This window comes from Hypanus sabinus, chromosome X2 (assembly GCF_030144855.1).
Source record: "Hypanus sabinus isolate sHypSab1 chromosome X2, sHypSab1.hap1, whole genome shotgun sequence".
NCBI classification, from domain to species: domain Eukaryota; kingdom Metazoa; phylum Chordata; class Chondrichthyes; order Myliobatiformes; family Dasyatidae; genus Hypanus; species Hypanus sabinus.
Genome location: NC_082739.1, coordinates 16,533,726 through 16,549,460, shown reverse-complemented (window position 1 = coordinate 16,549,460; position 15,735 = coordinate 16,533,726).

Genomic DNA, 15,735 nt, shown 5'->3' with positions numbered 1-15,735 from the left:
CATGGCAACAAATTCACCACCCTGTGGCTAAGGAAATTTCTCCATATCTCTGGTTTGGAAGGGTGCCCCTCTGTCCTGAGGCTCTCCCACCATGGGAAACATCCTTTCTACATCTACTCTGTCCAGGCCTTTCAACACTAGAAAGGTTTCAATGAGATCCCTCCCTCATCATTCTGAATTCCAGCAAGGACAGACCCACAGCCATCAAAAGTTCCTCTTATGATAACACTGTCATTCCTGGAATCATCCTTGTGAACTTCCTCCGGACCCTCTCCAATGCCGGCACATCTTGTCTGAAACAAGGGGCCCAAAACTGTTCACAATACTCAAGGTGAGGCCTCACCAGTGCCTTATAAAGCCTCAGCATCACATCCTTGCTTTTGTATTTTAGACCTCTTAAAATGAATGCTAACATGGCATTTGCTTTCCTCACCAGCAACTCAACCCACAAGTTAACCTTTAGGGTGTACTGCACAAGGACTCCCAAGTCCCTTTGCATTTCAGGTTTTTGGGTTTTCTCCATGTTTAGAAAATAGTCCATATATTTATTTCTACTACCAAAGTGCATGGCCATGAATTTTCCAACACTGTATTTCATTTGCCACTTTCATGCCCATTCTCCTAATTTGTCCAAGTCCTTCTGCATCCTACCTGTTTCCTCAACATTACCTGCCCCTCCACCAATCTTCATATCATCTGCTAACTTGATAACAAAGCCATCTATTCCATCATCTAAATCATTTATATACAGCATAAGAAAAGTGGTCCCAACACTGACCCTTGCAGTACACAACTAGTCACTGGCAGCCAACCAAAGGGCTGGAAGAACTCAGTGGGTTGAGCAACATCTGTAGAGCCAAAGGTAAAGTCAATGTATCTGGTTGAGACACTGCATCAGAACCAAGTGTGCAGAGGGATGAGGGGCAATAACCAGTAAAAAAAAAGACAAGTAGTAAGGGTGATGGACATTTCAGCGGTTAATGGACGTGGTGGGACGCGACCTGGACTTCACTTTCATCTATTTGGACGACATCCTCATAGCCAGCAGCAGTCGTCAGGAGCATCTGTCCCACCTCCGTCAACTCTACGCCCGACTGAGTGAATACGACCCAAAAATCAACCCGGCCAAATGCCAGTTTGGGCTCGACACCATCGACTTCCTGGGCCACAGGATTACTAAAGACGGGGCAACCCCTCTGCCCGCCAAGGTAGACACGGTCCGCCATTTCCCCTGACCCAACACAATCAAAGGCCTGCAGGAATTCATGGATATGGTGAATTTCTACCACCGCTTCCTCCCCTCAGCTGCCCGAATCATGCGCCCCCTGTTCACCCTGATGTCAGGTAAGGGCAAGAGCATTACCTGGGACGAGGAGTCCGCAGCTGCTTTCGTTAAAACCAAAGAAGCCTTGGCAAATGCCGCAACGCTAGTGCACCACAGAATGGACGCACCTACAGTGTACGCATCCAACACGGCAGTCGGTGGAGTGCTGGAATAACTCATCGAGGGTCGCTGGCAACCCCTGGCATTTTTCAGCAAACACCTACGACCACCCAAACTCAAATACAGTGTTTTCGACTGGGAACTGTTGGCGCTATACCTGGCAATCCGGCATTTGAGGTTCTTCTTAGAAGGTAGGCCCTTCACCGCGTTCACGGACCACAAACCACTTACCTTTGCGTTCACGAAGGCGTATGACCCCTGGTCGTCCCGCCAGCAGCGACATCTGTCCTACATCTCCGAATACACGACGGATGTCCGGCATGTCTCGGGAAAGGACAATGTCGTGGCGGACGCCCTCTCCTACCCTAACATCCAAGCCCTGTCCCGGGGGTAGACTATGAAGCACTGGCGGAGGCGCAGCAGGCAGACGAGGAGATCCCTAGTTACAGAACCGCAGTCTCCGGTTTGCAGCTCCAGGACCTCCCTGTCGGCCCAGGTGAGAGGACCCTACTCTGTGACGTCACCACTGGCCAACCCCGCCCCGTCATCCCGGCAGCCTGGCGGCGGCGCATTTTCAACTCCATTCACAACTTAGCGCACCCCTCCATCAGGTCAACCGTCCAGATGATAGCCAACAGGTTCGTTTGGCACGGACTCTGCAAGCAGGTCATTGAATAGGCCAAAACGTGCATGCACTACCAAACAGCCAAGGTACACCAAAGCCCTGCCGCAGCAGTTCCACCCCACCCGCTGGCATTTCGACCACATTCATGTGGATATCGTGGGCCCCCTGCCAGTGTCGCAAGGAGTACGGCACCTCCTGACTATCGTGGACCGGTTCACAAGATGGCCAGAGGCGGTCCCGCTCACCGACACCACCTCTGAATCTTGCGCCCGAGCACTGATTGCAACCTGGGTATCTTGCTTTGGTGTACCGGCCCACATTACCTCCGACAGAGGCACCCAGTTCACCTCCAGCCTGTGGTCAGCTATGGCCAGCCTTTTGGGGACACAGCTGCACCACACAACTGCCTACTACCCACAGTCGAACGGACTAGTAGAGCGTTTCCACCGTCACCTGAAGTCGGCTCTCATGGCCTACCTCAAAGGGCCTAACTGGGTGGACAAGCTTCCTTGGGTCCTGCTCGAAATCCGCACAGCGCCCAAAGAGGACCTGCACACCTCATCGGTCGAGTTGATGTACAGCGCACCCCTGGGCAGACTACACGAGAGGCTCGGTAACCTGGCCCCCATACCCACTTCACAGCATGGGCAGAACCCAACCTGCGTACCCGAAGACCTGCAAAACTGTAAGTTCGTTTTTGTACGACGGGGCGGACATCGGGCACCGCTACAGCGCCCCTACGAGGGGCCGTTTACGGTGATCAGAAACAATGGGTCCACATTGGTGCTGGACATTGGGGGGTAAGAGGAGGTTTTCACAGTGGACCAACTCAAACCGGCCCATGTGGAGTTGGTACAACCGGTCGAGATTCAGGCACCGCGGTGCAGAGGCAGACCTCACAAACAGAGTCCAACCCAGACTGAGGACATCGGGGGGTGTATCGCCGGTTCTGGGGGAGGGGGGATAGTTATGTGGTGACCCACTTCCCAGCGCACTCGAACCTGCTCACAAAGTGGCACGCATCAGCATTGAGGCCGGTCCCAAAGAGGGTGCCAAGCCTGCTTCACCAGCAAGGGGAAAAGCCCACGCATGGGACGGGACTGTGAATACGCGCCCCCTACAGCATTCCCGCCCTGGGAGGGCGGGAACAGGAAGGCTTTAAAGCGAGGCCGCGAAGTTTGAATAAACCTCTTTGCAACTGCAGCTCACCGACTACGTGTCGTTATTTCAGCGCTGCGTGTAGCACACCGCTACAACTCCACATTAAGCAGGCTAATTGGTATCAGGTGAGGTATCATGACTGGGTATAAAAGTAGCATCTATCAAAAGCTCAGTCTTTGCAAGCAAGGATGGGTCGTGGCTCACCCCCTTGTGCCAAAATTCGTGAGAGAATTGTTAGTCAATTCAAAAGGAACATTTTCCAACGCAAGACTGCAGAGAATTTAGGTCTTTCAACATCTACAGTACATAATATTGTGAAAAGATTCAGGAAATTCAGAGACATCTCAGTGCGTAAAGGGCAAGGTCGGAAACCACTGTTGAATGTGCGTGATCTTCGAGCCCTCGGGTGGCACTGCCTAAGAAACCATCATGCTACTGTGACAATTATAGCCACCTGGGCTCGGGAATACTTCAGAAAACCAATGTCACTTAACACAGTCTGTCACTGCATCCAGAAATGCAACTTGAAACTGTATTACGTAAGGAGGAAGCCATACATCAACTCTATGCAGAAACACCGGCGAGTTCTCTGGGCCTGAGCTCATCTCCGATGGACCGAAAGACTGTGGAACCGTGTGCTGTGGTCAGATGAGTCCACATTTCAGCTAGTTTTCAGAAAAAACAGGCGTCGAGTTCTCTGTGCCAAAGATTAAAATAACCATCCTGATTGTTACCAGCAAAAGGTGCAAAAGCCAGCATCTGTGATGGTATGGGGGTGCATCAGTGCCCACGGCATGGGTGAGTTGCATGTATGTGAAGGTACCGTTGACTCTGAGGCGTATATTCGGATTTTAGAGAGATATATGGTGCCATCAAGGCGACGTCTCTTCCCAGGACGTCCATACTTATTTCAGCAGGACAATGCCAGACCACATTCTGCACGGGCTACAACAGCGTGGCTTTGTAGACAGAGTGCATGTGCTTGACTGGCCTGCTGCCAGTCCAGATCTATCTCCTATTGAAAATGTATGGCACATCATGAAGAGGAGAATCAGACAACGGGGACCATGGACTGTTGAGCAGCTGAATGAAGTCTTATATCAAGCAAGAATGGACAAAATTTCCAATTGCAAATCTACTACAATTAGTATCCTCAGTTCCAAAACGATTAAAAAGTGTTATTAAAAGGAAAGGTGATGTAACACAATGGTAAACATGCCTCTGTCCCAACTTTTGTTGAGTGTGTTGCAGCCATCAAATTCTAAATTTGTGTATATTTACAAAATACAATTAAGTTGGTCAGTAAAACTATTGAAAATCTTTTATTTGTACTTCTGTCAGTTAAATAAAGGTTCACGTGAATTAACATATCACAGATTTTTGTTTTTATTGCATTTTGGAAAACATCCCAACTTTTCTGGAAATGGGGTTTGTAAATACTTACTTCTCCAATGTGTCTTTTTGCTATCAAATACTGATAAAGCCTTGCCACCCTTCATGTCAACTTATTCCCAAAAATCCATCAAATATTTACTTCAGTGCAATTCCCAATTTCCCTTAATTACTCTGAAAGGCCTTCATATCCTTGGAAACCCAACCAAACTGCTCCATCAACAATAGCACGATAGATTCAATTTTTTTAAAAAAAGAACATGCATTTTAGCTTTTACTTTGCGATCAATGCCATTATACCCAATAAATTTGTAGGAACCATGGCATTTACTATGGCAATATGTCATGTGGTTTGGGGCACAGTAAAAGCAAACATGAAAAGTTATGTATTCATACTTTAGTTACTTAGTCTAGTGGAAAGGGGTTGAGCCACAAAGAATGATTTTTTTTGTTGACCACTATTAGCATGCTATTGGAATGCTAATTTAGCTCAACCACTTGGTTACACTAATTGAGACTGCTAATTGGGACGTTACTGAAAAGCTTACTAGATTGCTAACTTCCTTAAATATGTTAGTACCACTACTAGCTTTGTTACTTGGCTAATTTGAATGCTATATTGCTAATTTAGTTCTGTTAAAAATCACTACAAGATTGTTCATCTTTGCTGATTTCGGAATAAAGGAATAAAGGATACCTTTCAGTTTTGGAATTTTGTTATTTCGGAAGTGCTTTAAACAGTGTTAATCTCCTGGCTTAGTCTCTCAGTGGTTCTGGTTTGTTTTAAAGTAATAGCCACATTCTGTTACCAAAAGATAGTTAAGACTAAACGAACATCAGTTTATGGCAAAGGATTGCCTCAGACCATGGTGAAATTGGAACTGCAACACCAAGAAGCTAGAGGATCTTGCAGCAAGTAAACAACCTTTTTTTGATTCATGCTGTGTATTTGTGGTTTGAACAATTTTGAATGGTCAGCGCTGCCTGTCCATTGGGGAACCATTGCTCAACTGTGTGGTGTTTGCCTGAGGGCTTGTTGCTTTGCTTTATTGAAGTGCTGAAAAATTCCTGTTGCTGACGTTTGACTTGAAGACTATTTGTTCAGTCTAGTTTAAGCGCTATGGATGCACAGACTGTTGCTTACGTTTATTGATCGTAATATCGCCAGTGCTATGGGCAAACAAAGAATTAATTGCTAGTGACACAATAAGGAGAACGTAACAAGAGTGAGTCAAAGCATGGAACTGACACCAGCGACCCTCATATCGGGGTTGGCAAAAGAGCAAGTAAACTTACTTCGAAAGCTTCACTGGGTGGAATCAAAAGTCTTCAAAATGAATGTAAAACAAATGTGAACAAAATTAAAGGTTTAATACCATCAATTAAGGAACTATGGGAAATAAGGAAAATGCCTTACAAGTGCAATCTTATCTTGAGGACTTGACCAGTCTCTGTAAAGCTGTAGCTAAGCAACATCACATGCTAATCTCATTACTTCCCAACATCGAGTAAGAAAAACAGGACCAGTGTTTTTCAAACATTGGATGCCTAAGTAGTGTGCTCATAGAAGATATGAAACAATGGCTGACCCAAACATGTTCCACTGAAGGTCATGTTGCTACAACAAGTAAATACATGTCTCACCTTCCATCAGACAATGTTTCTCAAATTCCAAGGCATGTTTTGATTATGCATAGAGCAGAGGACCCACAGAATGACATAGACCCAAGTGACAGTGTGTCAAATGTCAGCATTCAAAAGTTTTACTGCAGGCAGAGCATCTTCTGTATCTAATACCTTCTCTGCACATATTAAAATGGAGACTGATTTAGCTGCATAAACTATTGAAGCACAAACATGCACTGGAAGAGCAAGAGGAACAGCTACAGCAAAGGAAGGAGCAGCTTAAATTGCAGGAAGAAATTGCCATACAGGTGGTCAAAGCTAATGTGCTAAGGATTTCAAGTATGGCGAGTACTAAAAGTGCTCCAGTGGGATAGTTCTATTGTGTGCATTCCTATATTGAAAGGGCACAGAAGAAAACATGAATATTCAATGTCAATGTTGTTTCATTTGTTCAAGTGTCTGTGAAACATGAACATGACCTACAAAAGGTAATTCAGGGTGTTTATCCTCAGCCTGCAATAAGGAGGCACTCTGAACCTATATCTCAGCTCAAAGGGCTCATGGGGATTTCTACTAACACCATAGAAACACTCTTATTTCAGACAATAGATGTCAGTATAGTATTACTGATATTATGAGGAAGCAAAATGAAATTACAACCTTGTTGGTACAACAGCAATGCATTAATGTTGCCTAAAAGACAGATTCAAATCTTCAATGGTGATCCATTGTAGTAGCATGTATTCATGAGGGTTTTTGAAGATTCTGTTGAAGGCAAGACTGACAGCTATAGTGGCTGTCTCTATTTACTTGAACAATACACAAGAGGTTTCCATAGAGAACTTCCCTGAAGTTGTCAGCATGTGAACCATGTAAAGCATGTGTAAAAGCTAAGACTTTACCACAGGAACATTTTGGTATTGAACAGAAAATTGCACTCGCCTACATGTGGAAGGCTCTTTCTTGGGTACATATCAAATCTGAAGACATAAAAACTCTTCAAGACGAGTCTTTTTCTTCAAGGCTGTTGCAATGCCATGAAAGAAGTGCAGTACATGTGTGAGTTGGACATGCCTGTTAATATGTCAATTGTTATAAAGAAATTGCCCTATATGCTAGTGATAGACCCTAAGCAATTAAAACAACATTGGATTTGGACTGTGAATAGACCTCTGAAAAGAGACCATGGTGATGGAAGAGACTATGCACAGCAGGAACTAACAGTTAACACTATCTCAATTTTGAAATTGGATGAGCTTTGGCAGCGGCAGTTCAAGGCAGACTTCCCTGAATGCATTCAGGATGAACAACCTGTTTTGTCAATAGAAGACCACAAGTTTATGGAGCTGGTTACAAATTCTGCAAAACTGATGGATGGCCACTACCAGATTAGTTCACTTTTGAGAAAGGAAGAGGTTAACATGCCAAACAATAGGAAGATTGAACAGTGTGCTCTAAATCTAAGGAAGAGGTTTAAGAAGGATTTGGTATTTTACACCGACTACACAGGTTTCGTGAAGGATGTAATCTCCAAAGGTTATGCCGAAAGAGAACCAGTAGTGGATCTGGAATGCAATGAAAGGAAAAGTCTGGTAAATTCCACATGATAGTGTTTATCACCCCAGAAAAGGGAAACTTCATGTTGTGTTTGATTGTGGAGCAACATTTCAGGGAATATCACTTAATGCTCGGTTTTTACAGGGGCCAGATCTTACTAGGTCACTGATTGGAGTCATAACCTGTTTCAGAAAAGAACCAGTGGTGATCATGGCAGATATTGAATCACTGTTTCATCAGGTTAAAATACCAGCAGAAGATGATCTCCTGACGTTTCTCTGGTGGCCTTATGGTGACCTCACCCAAGATATGGTGGATTCTCTTTGGAGTGTCACGTACCCCGTGACTGGGTTGAAGAACCAGCAGAAATGGAAAACACTTTGGGAGTCTGGTATTACTAGTGACTAATAGTGTTTATTAGTAAACTAAGCAATACAGTAATATAAAATACAAATATATGAAACAGGTTAGCAATGATATATAAAGAAGTGTGGAAAAATGAGCCAAAAGCAGGCTCTTTTGAAGCTAGTGGTAAATGGATAGAGTCTTACAATGGTGAAGAGTTCAGTTCAGTTCAAGGTAGTTACTTGAGGGGGGGGAAGAGAGAGGGGGGAGGAGAGAGAGGGGGGAGACAGAGGGGGGGAGAGAGAGGGGGGAAGAGAGAGAGAGAGGGGAAGAGAGAGAGAGGGGAAGAGAGAGGGAAGAGAGAGAGGGGGAAGAGAGAGAGGGGGGAGAGAGAGAGATAGAGAGATGGAGAGGGGGAAGAGATAAAGAGATAGAGATAGAGAGATAGAGAGATAGAGAGATAGATAGAGAGATAGAGAGATAGAGAGATAGAGAGAGAGAGAGAGATAGAGAGATAGATAGAGAGAGAGAGAGAGAGAGAGAGCGAGCGCCATTGCCATCAATCATCCTGTTGACTTGCGAAGTCCTGTTGTGGTCACCGACTATTACCAGGTTACTTACGACCGTTCTTCAGTGGTAGAACTATCACCCAGGCAAGGGTGGACACACAGATAATTCCCCACCAGTCGCACCTTTTCACACTGTGAGCTACTCACTGATTTCCTTGAATCAATCCTCCAAAACCCCACCTTCACATGGGTGCACAAAGCTCGTTCAGTGTCCCTGCGGTGTGTCCGTCTGTGTCCCAGCGGACCTGCTTTTTATCTCCATATGTTGGACACCAACAGTCCATCAATCGGCTCCGCCCTGTTCTCTCTGCAGGAATCTTAACAAGCAGGCAAAGTGTCCTTGGAGATAGGTAAGCAATCAGCAGTGAAACCATAACATTAAATCTTCTCTCTCTCTCCCTCTCCCTCTCTCTATAGCAGCACAGTTCATAGGGTCAATTCTGGACCCCGTTTCAAACTCGGTTTGCCCACCACCGGAGCAACTTCATCACGGAGCTGTGCCAATTTCACTCTTAGGAAATGCAATGAAGAACAGTTCAGTTGCAAGACAGTGGGTAAGGTATGGCATTGCTTTTATGCTGATTTGGATTTGAATTTGGATCAAGATTTTCCTTCACTAGAGAGTACTAGGTGTAAAATAGTACATTCAGTCTGATAACTTCAAGCTTACAGTCACCATCCAAGATAGGCCATTTACCACAAGGGAAATCCTCTTCAGTTAGTTCCATCAATGATCCTTTAGGAATATTGAGTCCAGTGATGCTATTTGCTAAGGAGATCCTAGAAGATACATGTAAGAAAGGGCTTGGCTGAAATGACACTATACCAACATGAGTGGGCTAGCTGGTTGGAAGAACTTTGTCAGTTGTGAGACTTCAACGTTGTTAGAAAGTTGAAAACCTCGGATTTTGAAGAAGTTACTGCTGCACAGTTAAACCACTTTACAGATGCAAGCAAAGACGGCTATGGAGCAATGACCTACCTATTATTGCAAAACACATGCTCTCAGGTGCACAGTGCTTTTATCATGGGAAAATGTAGAGTAACTCTACTGACATTAGTTTCCATCACTCATATGGAGCTCACCGCTGCTACGATGGCAAGCCATATGGAAACATTGTAGAAGGTGTTGCCCATACAGCTTCAGGATACTGTGCTTTTGACCGATAATAAGTCTGTGCTGACATATATCAGGAATGAAATTTTCAGGGAGAGTGAGAGACACGGTGGGGAGAAAGGGGTAGGGAGGGAGAGGGGGGAGGGAGAGTGTAAGGGGGGGAGAGTGAGAGAGAGGCAGGGAGAGGGGGGGTGGGGAGAGAGACAGATAGAGAGGCGGGGGTAGAGAGAGGGGGTGGAGGGGTAGTGGGGGGTAGAGAGAGGGGGTAGGGGAGGTAGAGGGGAAGGTTGGGGCGGGGTAAAATCAAACATGTATAGTTACATGTTCACACTTGGTCAGTTGCTTGGTTTAGTCTGGTGGAGAGAGTTGAACCACAGAGAATATTTTTTTGTTGAACATTATTTGTACGCTATTGGAACACTAATTTAGTTCGACTGCTTTGTTCCACTAATTGGGACATTATTAGAACACTAACTAGAGCTTTAAATATGTTAGTTCGACCACTAACTTCATTACTCCACTAATTTGAATGCTATATTGCTAATTTAGTTTTGTATCACTACAAGATTGCTCATTTTTGCTGGTACAGCAGTAAAGGATCAAACGTACCTTTATTGATTTTAGAACTTCGTTATTTTGGAAGCACTCATTAAGTGTTGAAATCCTGGCTGAGTCTCTCAGCAGCTTTGATTTGTTTTAAAGTAACCAATGCACAGTTAATATCAAATTACGTTAATATTAACCACACAACTTTCAGAAGCACCAGGAGTTCAGAAGGTCACACATGAATCTAAATGTTGAGAACCAGTCCATTTTTGAGCAGTTTATATTTTGTCTGTATAGATGGCTGATTGTAAAATGACTAGTTTAGAGTATTTGTTCTCTTTTAGTTTTTAGTGGGGGGTTTTTTTGTATGTTGAAGTAAAATAACAAAACTGCATTGATTCAAATTGGCTGCAAGATCATTCACTTTTCAGGGCCTGAAATATGAAATGCTTTGAGCATTTTATAGAAATATAATAAGTAAAAAAAAGTAACTAAACTTGGCACACAGTTGGAAATAAAACTTGAACCAAATAAAACATTTGCATAAGAATTCATCTAAAATAATGTGAAAAGCCTCTGGATACTCTCTGAAATGCAAAAGCATAGGAAACAGGAGCAGGAGTAGACCATCTGGCCCATCAAGCCTGCTCTGCCATTCAATAAGAAAGATCATGACTGATCTAGCTACGGACTCATCTCCACCATCTACTTCTCTCCACCGCCACCCCCCCCCCCCCCCGCCCCCGCCCCATAACCCTGTTATGTTCATCAAATGTGAGGTTTCCAAATAAAGAACTGGAAATGTGCTAGAATTTTGATGTATCTCAAAATAATTTAATTCTTAACAAGTTTTTTTTATGTTAAATTATAGCAATTGTCACAAATTTCCAGAAAATAGCTTGATACCTTGATCAAGCAAAGCACAATAAACCATTTTCTGTAAGTCATTGGTCTTGCTTTTGCAATGCAAATAACACACACCATTATTAAGCAGTAAAATTGGTAGTAAATTCCAGCATCGGTACATAAACGATAAAATATGGAAATCAAGAAGTTGTACAAGTTGCCTTACCTTTTCAATAGCTTTGCCAATTTGCTTGACAAGATGATCTGTAACAAAATGAACCATATGGAATATTTTGCTGTATTTACATACAACACTGTGTCCTGTCAACTGAATGCTGAAAGGTTACTGATGTTTTTTATTCAAAGAAAGCCAGCAACATTTCATTCTTGCACACCATGGGCAAGCAGAAGCGTTAACAAATGACTCCAGTACAATTGCAAATTTCCCCAAAGTCAGAATACCACAGATGGTAAGTGCATCTGGGGACAGCAGAGGAACACCACTTTACATTCACAAATATTCAATAGGCCTTTCAGCCACACTATGCTTTCCAAGTCTAAGTCTACAGCAGTGGACTTAGACAGCAATGGCAATCTATTCCAGCAGTTAAAGCATAAGAATCTGCATGGAGTACAAGTAATTCAATGAGCTCATACAAGTTCAATGTACCAACCTTTAAATGCCATTCTCTAACTATATAACTGTCCTTAAACAACCATGTACAATTTACTCACCTTACCAACTTTTAATCAGGACATTCATAACTTTACTTCAACCACACCTTCCATCTCCAAGGTATGCCATGAACAGATACAGCCTGCAACTGTTCTGTCTGGCTTGTACTCACCATCCTAGTCCTCACAACCTTACATTCATGTTGATAGCTAAAGCTGCCAAAGGTTTGCCTACAGTAGCCAGAGGTCCCTAGAAAAACACCAGTTCATTAAAAAGGAGCGATCCATAATATCATCGGGGAAGTGCGTGGGACTAGGAGGAAAACTGCAAAAGCAGCAGCTACAGATTCAAGACTGAGCTGGGCTTACCATTCTAACTTGTTCCCCAGGGACCATGCAATACTAGGCCTGAGTCCTTGGGCAATTTTCAGCTACCGGGCCCAGATTAAACTTACCACTGGGGACAAGATATCCACAAAACACGTTGGACTCAGTTCTATCTTCTGAACCCAAATCTAAATCAAATAGAAGTTTCAACCTGCTCCAGATTCAGAAATACCATTCTTCTGGACATTGATCTGTCACTGTACTAGGGCATATGTGTGGAAAGAAAAACCACATGTATGCAACTGGAACAACAAACTGACAGCAAGTGGAACAATGGGCAGGAAGCACAAGTGTTTGGTTATGTTTGACATCAGTAGACCGGCAAGGTAATTTGGATTACAATTCTGGCTCTTGCTCCAAAAACTTGCAGTGCACCACCAATTGTATGTCATTCACTGACACACTTCTTCTTCATTGGGTAAACCAGGGTGACATATAATTGGAATGGCTACAGCCAATCAGATGAAGACAAGTCTGGCAACCTACCATGTCCTCATGAAAATGGTGCTTGCAATCAATAGGGATTATTGTCTGGTCTGCAGTCTACCAAAACAATAGAAAATGGTAATATCTTTTCTCATCTCATTCTCCCACATCTCCTAATTTTGTCTGATCTGCAGGTATTGTAAACATGCTCCTCTTAATTCACATCCACCCCTCATTTTAATAAAAGTAAGCCTTTCCCCTTGTGGAGAGCTAAAATTATACATTGGCACAGGCATTAATAGAAGAGCTGGACAATAGAGAAAACATAATTATATCTTTTTGTCAATTTAACAGTTGCAGCTGTCAAATACCATTAAACATCAACAATCACATCTTCTCAATGTAGGTTAGAAGGTTAAATCTGAATGACGCGAGACGATGCGCATAAATGAACTGCAGTAACTCACTGGAAAGTATATTTATGCGAAGTATTCTGCCAAGTCAGCACAAAGTTTTGTGCAGAAAATGGGGATCAATAACATGGAAATAGAAGTGGTAAGCACACTGCAAGGCCTGCATAATGGCGCAACTAGTAGACCTACTGCCTCTTAACCCAACAGCCAGGATTCAATTGTTATCTAGATGGTGCTTTCCATCTGGAGTCTGCACATTCTTCCTGTGAGTGCAAGCTTCCGCTGAGTGCTTTGGTTTCCTCCAACATCCAATATTTATACAGATTGACTGGCAACTGTGAATTGCCTGAATTGTCTAGACAAGTGACAGAATTTGGGGAGTGGGGTGTGGATTGGAATGTTAGAATAATAGGATTAACATAGGAGTCACATGTTTGCTTGTTTGTTGGCACAGATAAAACAAGTAGAAGGGCCCATTTCCATGTAAAATGGACTATATAACTTTAAAACTGTCAGAACATTTATAGACCCAATCATGAATGGAAGCTGAGAAAACCACTGAAGCTCAGCAAAATCTATCCTACTCCTGAATGCAACAGTGGAAACTCAAACCTCTATCATATATCCTCATACTACAATTTGCCTCATTTCACTGCTAGGATCATTCAAAAGGACCTGCAAGTTCTCACATCAGATCAGCAATTTAAGTTCCAATTAATAATAAAGATTGCGAAATCCTTACCACATCCATTTGGGATATGTCAATATTCCAACAGTTAACACCCAAGACCCCAGTGCTTCTACTCTACCAATAACCTTGATATTGTGTAACAAATAGACTGCTACTCGTGCTGAAAAGATTCAAATCTGATGTCAGGGCTTTTAGCCCCAGAACGACAAGATCACACACTGTCATCCCTGGTCACTTTCATGAAAAGTTGGCAATTTTCCTCAAGACCTGCTGTTAGCCACTGAGGCAGCACTGGAACAAGCAAAACTTAAAATAAGCTCCAAGGTGATACTCAGTGATCAGAAAAGCCATACAAAACTAACATTTCAAACTACATTTATGCATCATTCATATTGGATACAAAAGAAACAAATCACTCGGCATCACAAAACCTGACTCACACTCTGTTCAGTCTGAGGTCTTCATCAGTGCTGAGATATTATTTCAACAATTCAATGACACAGTCTGCAGCAGCACATGCACATTAGATTCCTGAGCCACTTCATCAACAGATAACCATTAACTGCTTGCAGATTCTTTGGTTGGTTGCAGTTACTCAAATGAAGATTGCACAGCAGAATGCCACAGAATGGGCACTCATCACAATACCAGGACCTGACCTCTATTCAAGGTCACATATCACATCGGCAATAATTAAAAATAATTTGATTCTGTTGAAGCAAGATACTGATTGATAACCTGCAGCAATTGCTGACACCACTCAAGCCACAAGTTGTGTACCAGACACTATTTTGGAACCAATTTAACAGACATACAACACAATATTGAACTTTGTAATCATTGAGTTGAGGTATACCAGTCAGGATGCATCACCTCGGCCAATCAAAATTTCTAATATATTAAGAATAGATAAAGCATGATTAGGTGTACAATCCTCTCAACTCGATAGTATGTTCCAAATTCAATCTCAGACCTGCACTGCAATTGCATCAAATGTGATTGTTTTCTCTTTCCAAAACCATTTTTGCTGAGCCAGATTTCTAATTCAGTTTATAATTAGATTTGTTTTGGAGGCTTATGTTATTTTGAATACGTCTGCAACTACCTAAACACATTACTGTAGAAAACTTTTACAATCAACCCAAGACATTCTCACATCAAAAAGGTATGAATTCAATGCCAAATCATAGAGCCTGCTGAGTTCTGCCAGCATTTTGTGTTTTTATTTATTTCCAGCATCTGCAGATTCACTCGTGTTGCCTTTAAAGATACCTTCTTACTTTTTAAGTCCATAATTTATAAGGAATTAATCTTCATTTATAAAGATGGGAATATCACAACTTACTGCATTTAGCAAGGCAAAGTTTTTTTGGTGAGTTATCTCGCTCCTGAATGTACAAATTTGAGAAAATCTGCAAGACTTAAATCCAAAAAATTAAATGTCCAAAGTCAAAGGACAGATATGTGTGTAAGTTTATTATATCTCATTAAATACAGACAGTGAACACACTATTCAAAATGTTCCATTTAACATATAGTATCAACCAATTAATTTAATTGGATTCTACTGAGAATACAATGAGCAATATAATAGATAAGAAAGAAATAATCCCAGGATAGTAATTGTAAATGTCAGGAATCCATCTTATTGGATCCAATGTGTTTTGAAAATAGATAACTCTTGCTTTGACTCCAACTCAGTGAATTCACTAATGGATTGTTATTGAACAAACTCATGAATTTATTTTTCACTCGTCCATTGAATGCTAAATCTCAGCTGAAATTCATTTAGAGCTCCTGTATTTCAGTAAGGCTCAAAGTGTATTAAGTGCATTTAACTTTACAAATTCACAAAACAGAAAAGGATAACAAGAATAAAATATAGTGCATGAGAAATTGGTCAATCAGGCCTGAT